The sequence below is a fragment of the Limulus polyphemus genome, unplaced genomic scaffold, assembly GCF_000517525.1.
Source record: "Limulus polyphemus unplaced genomic scaffold, Limulus_polyphemus-2.1.2 Scaffold2096, whole genome shotgun sequence".
NCBI classification, from domain to species: Eukaryota; Metazoa; Arthropoda; class Merostomata; order Xiphosura; family Limulidae; genus Limulus; species Limulus polyphemus.
This window is the reverse complement of record NW_013667706.1, coordinates 158233-166216: the sequence shown is the minus strand read 5'-3', so window position 1 is coordinate 166216 and position 7984 is coordinate 158233. Positions and strand designations below refer to the sequence as shown.

The following is a 7984-nucleotide window of genomic DNA, read 5'->3' as shown; positions in this document are numbered from 1 at the left end:
ACAATACTTCTACTATATTATTCCCTGTTATAATTACAAACCAGTAACTGATTAGACAATACTTCTACTATATTATTCCCTGTTATAATTACAAACCAGTAACTGATTAGACAATACTTCTACTATATTAGTCCTTGTTATAATTACAAACCAGTAACTGATTAAAGAATACTTCTACTATATTAGTTCCTGTTACAATTACAAACCAGTAACTGATTGAAGAATACTTCTGCTATATTAGTCCCTCTTAAGGTTACAAACCAGTAACTGATCAGAGAATACTTCTACTATATTAGTCCCTGTTATAATTACAAACCAGTACCTGATTAAAGAATACTTCTACTATATTAGTCCCTGTTATAATTACAAACCAGTAGCTGAGTAAATAGTTCTACTATATCAGTCCCTCTTTCAATTACAAACCAGTAATTGATTAGAGAATATTTCTATTATATTAGTCCCTGTTACAATTACAAACCAGTAACTGATTCGAGAATACTTCTACTATATTAGTCCCTCTTACAAATACAAACCAGTAACTGATTAGACAATACTTCTACTATATTATTCCCTGTTATAATTACAAACCAGTAACTGATTAGACAAGACTTCTACTATATTAGTCCCTGTTACAATTACAAACAAGTAACTGATTAAAGAATACTTCTACTATATTAGTCCCTCTTACAATTACAAACCAGTAACTGATTAGAGAATACTTCTACTATATTAATCTCTCTTACAATTACAAACCAGTAACTGAGTAAATACTTCTACTATATTAGTCCCTTTTACAATTACAAACCTATAACTGATTAAAGAATACTTCTACTATATTAGTCCCTGTTACAATTATAAGCCAGTAACTGATTCGAAAATACTTCTACTATATTAGTCCCTCTTACAATTACAAACCAGTAACTGATTAGACAATACTTCTACTATATTAGTCCCTCTTATAATTACAAACCAGTACCTGATTAAAGAATACTTCCACTATATTAGTCCCTGTTATAATTACAAACCAGTAACTGATTATAGAATACTTCTACTATATTAGTCCCTGTTATAATTACAAACCAGCACCTGATTAAAGAATACTTCTACTATATTAGTCTCTGTTATAATTACCAACCAGTAACTGAGTAAATACTTGTACTATATTAGTCTGTCTTACAATTACAAACCAATAACTGATTAAAGAATACTTCTACTATATTATTCCCTGTTAGAATTACAAACCAATAACTGATTACAGAATATTTCTACTATATTAGTCTCTGTTAGAATTACAAAGCAGTAAGTGATTACAGAATACTTCTACTATATTAGTCCCTCTTACAATTACAAACCAATAACTGATTCAAGAATACTTTTACTATATTAGTCCCTCTTATAATTACAAAGCAGTAAGTGATTAGAGAATATTTCTACTATATTAGTCCCTCTTACAATTACAAACCAATAACTGATTCAAGAATACTTTTACTATATTAGTCCCTATTATAATTACAAAGCAGTAACTGATTAGAGAATACTTCTACTATATTAGTCCCTTTTACAATTACAAACCAGTAACTGATTAGAGAATACTTCTACTATATTAGTCTCTGTTAGAATTACAAACCAATAACTGATTACAGAATACTTCTACTATATTAGTCTCTGTTAGAATTACAAACCAATAACTGATTACAGAATATTTCTACTATATTAGTCCCTGTTATAATTACAAACCAATAACTGATTACAGAATATTTCTACTATATTAGTCCCTCTTACAATTACAAACCTGTAACTGATTAGAGAATAATTCTACTATCTTAGTCCCTGTTATAATTATTGTATATATATGTTCAACAACAAATTCGGGTTATATATAAGCAACTAAACAGACATTGGGTCGAAAAGCGTTTAATTAGTTTCCTCTAACTTCCTGAATTTTGTAAACCCGTTTTGAAGCACTATTTTTCGAAACAGATAGAATAAATAAAGGATAGAAACGTAAAAAGAAGCATCTTTAAATCTTGGAATGTTTTGAAAATTAAAATTTCTTAAGCCACACATGTCATCTATAACTCAAGAACGTCGAATTAAAACATCTGCAAATCGTGTTTCAATTTTCTGCCATGTAGCAATTTGTATGCAAATAAAAAAACTAGTTTACATCCAATAGCAACAACGTTCAAATTCAGCTAACATGGCTGATACTTGCAGTCTCTCTTTTAATATTCATTAAGTCGTATTACCAACGATCCCGAGCAAACTGGGATCGAATAACGTAACTTGTTTAATCGGATTTTCAACTCACGAAAATCAATACGTTTGTAACTTGAAGAAATGTGAGCTTGTTCTATCGCTCCAAAAAGATAATTAAACACTCGGAATGCGCCCCATTTGAGTACCATTTATTTTACATAAGTTGAACTATAATTGGTCTGTCACTCTGCAATTTTTACTCTATGCAAGCTTATAATATAGATACAATGTGGAATATTTACTAAGCTCTAAGTAACAGTTAGTTTATTCAAAATGTCTAGTTAAGCAGATCTTCAAATAAATTATTCTCCTCCTTTCTAGTTGTCTACACATATAGCACGTGCATGTTAACACAGAATTATGATAAACAATGATGGTCAGTTCTGCAGCCTATGCACGTTCAACTTCTGCTTTATATTTATTTAAACAGGTTCTTTTCAAATGCACGTGCAAACGTGTCTCAATTCTAAAAAAAACATACAGAGTTTTGAGAAAAGGTTATTACAATGAACAGCAAGAAAACAACACCTATACATATGTATCCGGCATAAACATACTAATTATACATCAGTATCTCATCCTTACTTCCTGCGTAATTCACCGGAAATGTGATTACAAATAAAAACTTCTCAAATAATATATAAAAAAATCAACTATTAAATTTTGTCTTCGGAGGTTTTAAACAATTACAATATAGTTAACTGAAATTCTAAACAACATTTACTTCAACTAATATGTCAGTACTTTGTCTGTCTTATACCAACTGACCTGGTGAGCCCTGGTAGTGGACGAAAGGCCTCGTCGGGACTGGATAAGGCAACTATAGTTTGGTTGACATATTATAATATGTTCTTTGCTTAAACTCACGGGTTCTTAGAATAGCATTATTGACCTTTTCCACAATATTTTACATCCCTGAATAATTAGGACCTAAATTTTGGAAATGACATCAAGCTAAGAACTTTATACTTTAAATGGTATTTTGAAATAAATAATATATAAGGTCATTAATCCAATTTAAATGACCGCTCTAAATAAGGCGATACCTGATATAACGTAATCTTCAAATTACTTTTACGTGCTTCATTACTGTGGCCGGTCGTGGCCAAATGGTTAGCGTGCCTGACTGTGAATCCGAGGGTCCATGTTTCGCACCGCTTTGGACTTAGGACTACGAGTACACTATAAAAGTGACGGTTAAGTCCTGTCGTTCGATCAGAGAGTAGCCCAAGAGTTGGTGGTGAGTGCTGTTAACTAGCTGCCTTCGTTCTATTCTATCAATTCAAAACTATGGACAGTTACGTGCCGATAGCCCTAGCGTAAAAAAAAATGATAACACATGAACAAGTGTTCACTGTCGGTGGAGTGCACATATTGAGTAATTTTAAATTTTTACCTGTTACAACATACAGTGTAACTAATAGAGTGAAATCCAAGGAAAATACATAGGAGACCCCTACAACAATTAGTGATTAATTACAATAATAATGATAGTCTTGTCAAAATATATTATTGTGAATGTGTGTTACTAGGGGCCTTGGAAGGGAATAAAGTCATGAACTCATAAGCAACTTAATGCACAAAGAGTTTAGTCAATTGGATGGACCCCATCGTAGTTCTAGGATTAACCAGCATAGAAACAACTACATCGTACAACCGATGTAGTAGTTTCGGCGGGTGAGTTAAAACATTCTGTTGTAACGACGCGCTAGGCACGTTGTAGTAATCTACTTGTGTTATTCCGAAAAAAAAAATTCCACCGTATTGTGCCAAGACATATAAACTTAGATTTAAAATACATCGTTTAATCTAATTTGCTTGATGTCTCTCTGACCGTGTTGTTTGTTAGAAACAACTGAAAATTGTATTAACATATAGTTAACTGATAATATAATCGTATCAACAATACACGAAGTTAATGAGACGTTGTGGTTCTCTCTAGGTAAATGTGAGCCTTGATAAACGAAACATTCAGGGCTCTGAGGCTTATGCACAAATGTATATTACAATGATTTGACTTTTCAGCCTTCCAAACAAGTTTGATAGAAGCGAGTATACAGGAAGATGTTTAACATTCAGGGGGGAGAGGGGCAATAGTGGCCAAACTTGATACCCCCTGCAGCACAGGTACCTCCTGCCACAACTGTACTTGTACAGAACAACGACCATCGAGCGACACAGCATATATATTAAGATACTCGTTAAGGAATCAAAAACTGTATAACAGACAATGTTGGATAATTATTCCCTTTCTTCTTTCTTTTGTTATTAAATCCCTAATGACGTCATTAGACGCTAATTGCATGTCCTGCTTTGTGGAAGGTAATAATTGACTCATTTAACTGATTAAGTAATTGTGTCTTTAAATTCAAAGACAAAAATATTAAAAAGTAGAAGTGTGTCATATTTCAGTTTCCAGTTACCATAGAAAACAAATATGGTAATTCGTTAAAATATACGTTGGCCCCTTAAAACTTATTGGGGACCAGGCTCCCCTGACCTCCCCGTTCCTACATCACAGATATGTTTGCGCATTATCTTTCTTAATCTAAAATTTAATACTTAAATAACTAAGGAATTATAATCATGCAATTTTCAACATCTCGTAACCCAATTAAACATTTATTGTCATGATTCTTTTCACTCCAGTGAGTAGTGTTACCCCATGAAATGACAACTGTGCAAGAAAGGGCTCAATGAGTTGTTTGGCTTGCAGGGACCAAGCCAGTAAATGTGGTGCAGTGTAATTACAGACGCCAGTACTGGAAAAAGAATGGGGGTATGTTAGAGATATCGTGTATCTCACACCAAAAGTAAACATCACAGAGCTAAAGACCAGGATAACGGACGCAATCTATCGCTACTGAAACTGTGAGCATGTTGCAACGAACATGGACTAAAATCAAATATCGATTAGACATGCTAAGAGCTACTAACGGTGCACATGTAAAAGTCTACTTACTTATCAATAAAAACTGTTTCAGTTGAAAACTGCATGGTTGTATTTCCTTAATTAGTTAATTACATTTTAAAATAGGAAAGACAATTTTGGATCACACTGTACTGTAACACTTACTTCAGGCAAATCACATTCCAGCATTTACTTTATAAGGTATTAAAAGGCTTTTCTAAATAGATTGTTTCTGTTATACAACACATATAAATAAAAACAAACACAATTATCGTAATTAATGTGTAAAAAATTTATCACTTGCTAAACCTGTCATTAATGCACTCTGACTCCGTTTTATACTGTTTGCAGTAGAATACAAGAGGCACACATAAAGAAATATTCATATAAAGTATGATAAATGTAAGTGAGCAAAACTCAATACATTTTTTTTATATAATCTAAAGTATTTTTTGTTTTATGTTTGTTTTTCACAAATATTTTTAATCAGATGTACTTGCAGCAAAAACTAAACTGCGTAGGTTGCTTTAAAGTTTATATCTTATTTTTATATAGACCTCTGCATCCTATATTACATTTCTATAACCTAAGTATTAGATTCTTACAGGAACTACAACACGACTAACCGTTTAATACCATTATTAATTTACTTAACTAACTGCTATTGATCTCATAAAAAACCCTCATAGTATTTTGCATATTTAATTATCCATTTTGTGTTTCCTAGTGCTAACTACCTAACTTACGTAATGCTACTTACTACAAGGTAAAACCCATCCAATAAATGATTTATTATCTTCTGGTTCTGTACTTGAATGACCATTTCTGCTACAGCGTGTGCGTGTTAGCTCTTCAAGGAAACGTTTTTCTTGTTGGTTTTTTTTTGTGGGTTTTCTAGACACACTATCGCTCGGAGTCACACCTTTTACTCTTCACACGATTGTTTGTTTTTAATGCGAAGTTGTTATTTTAGCATTTTTTCGTTGAGGACTTTCAGTCAATCTAAGGATTATAGTCGATAGTTATATTTAAGATACCAACGAAGTAGAAGTACCTTGAGGTCATGTCACGGGGTTTATTGACTCTATAAATAAGAATAGTCCCATTTTCCGCCATTGTCTCGAAGATATACCTCACAGTATGATTGGAAGCTCTGCGATATGTAGTTCGATCTTTTGTCCATCTCGGCCCCTTAGGTCAATGGTTTTTCTCGACTATTTCGATATCAAAAAGAGGTGTTCGTTATAAATTTAATATATCTTTATGCAGCATCTTTATTTTTTTAAATAAATAAATATTTAGTTACTATATACGTTTTTTAGAACAAAGCCACGTTGAGCTATCAGCTGTGTGCGCCACGGCGTTGTAAGTCCATAAACTTACTGCTGTCCCACTGGAGAGCTATTGAATATGAATAATTACCAAATTTATTCACAGTGGGATGTACAAATAGTGGTTACAAGGAGAGTTCAGGGAATCACAAAAAATGAATGAGTATAGAAAGTTTGTTTCTCAGTTTGTGAAACTCGGTAGTTATTCTAATAAGCCTAACGCTCGTGTTAAAAATCACATAATCTACAAAGGTAAAATCTGCAGTTTACGTGATTTTGAACACAAGTTTAAACTTATTTTTCTAATGCTCCGCTCGTTTTTAACTGTAACTTCTAAAGTATTTTACTTCATATAAATAAAAATGTTTCGGAAAACGTTTTGTCTCTTATTATCCAGCACAACTGAATAGTTCTGGTATTCACGAAAGGACTCTTGAAATGCTATTTTTACACGTCTCTGAATTCGAAAAAGAAATGAACTTATCAAGGAAAATGTGGGAGTAAATCTGCAGCTTGTGTGATTTTGAATATCAAATTTAAGGCCTATTGCTTACTGATGCATCGTCAGCTTTTGGCATCTAAACCGTAACTTTTAAGTATTCTAGACTATCAATGGAAATCGGAACGGTATATCTCTTATTATTGGTTTAAAAACAATAATGATATATGATTAAGTGGGTTTATATATCATTAAGTTAGCATTCTATTCCAAGAATTGTACCTTCTCCCACTTTTTTAACAGCTGAAGGAATGAGAAACCGTGCTAATTATACCAGTAGAGGCGCCAGTAGCGATGCGGCCCTTGTCTAAAATCAGATACCCGGATGTTAACATTCTTCATTTTCTTTGTTTTGCCTTAAACAACTTGTTGTGTGATTGTATATTCTAAGAGAGGTGATCATTCTTAGCCTTCAAACCTGGAATTGTCTGGAAAGTGGATTCATGTGTTCAGAGGGGACCAATGGAAATCGAAGAAACGAGTTGTTTATCATGACCACTTCTTGCTTGACATCTATGTATCTGAAACTAGGTATTGTACGCCTATGTTTAATAAAGTTTTCAATAATTCTGCTTTTCATTTAGAAATTTGTCTAAAATATTCCCATTTTATAACCTTTTTTATGTTGAGTCAAGTTGTGAAATTTTATTTTCAAAATACACTCCCCTCCCCCACCACGTCCCATTTAGCTAAGCTTAGTATATAAAATATTTGTATAGGCCTATGATTAGGCTTATGTAATGCATGATATTTGATAGAGACTAATATTTCAATAATACTTACCCCGTATGTTAAAATATATAGTAGATCTGAATAGTGATTGACAGTAAACATTATAAAAGAAATATATATATTGTTGTTTGGAACTTCACTCAGAAGAAGACCAGTAAAACCAGGTGCCGTTCCAAGTGTTTTCAGATGGTCCAAGACAATCACACCACAGCCATGAGAAGAACCGAGTGAGCACAGAAAAGAGTAAAATGT

At 32.7% G+C, this 7984-nt stretch overlaps 1 protein-coding gene across 3 annotated transcripts in view; it reads right to left on the bottom strand.

Moving 5' to 3' along the window:
- Positions 1–7984, bottom strand: part of LOC106465926 (inactive phospholipase C-like protein 1) — a 113506-nt gene that overhangs the window by 53780 nt on the left and 51742 nt on the right. Inside the window, exon 2 of one of the 3 annotated variants that reach the window (XM_022393886.1) lies at positions 6225–6384. The exons of 1 other annotated variant lie outside the window; for it this stretch is intronic. The gene's annotated coding sequence lies outside the window, so the exon portion shown is untranslated. Of the gene's footprint in view, positions 1–5930; positions 6034–6224; positions 6385–7984 lie in introns of those variants that run through there. One more of the 3 variants, XM_022393885.1, reaches the window with a different exon arrangement.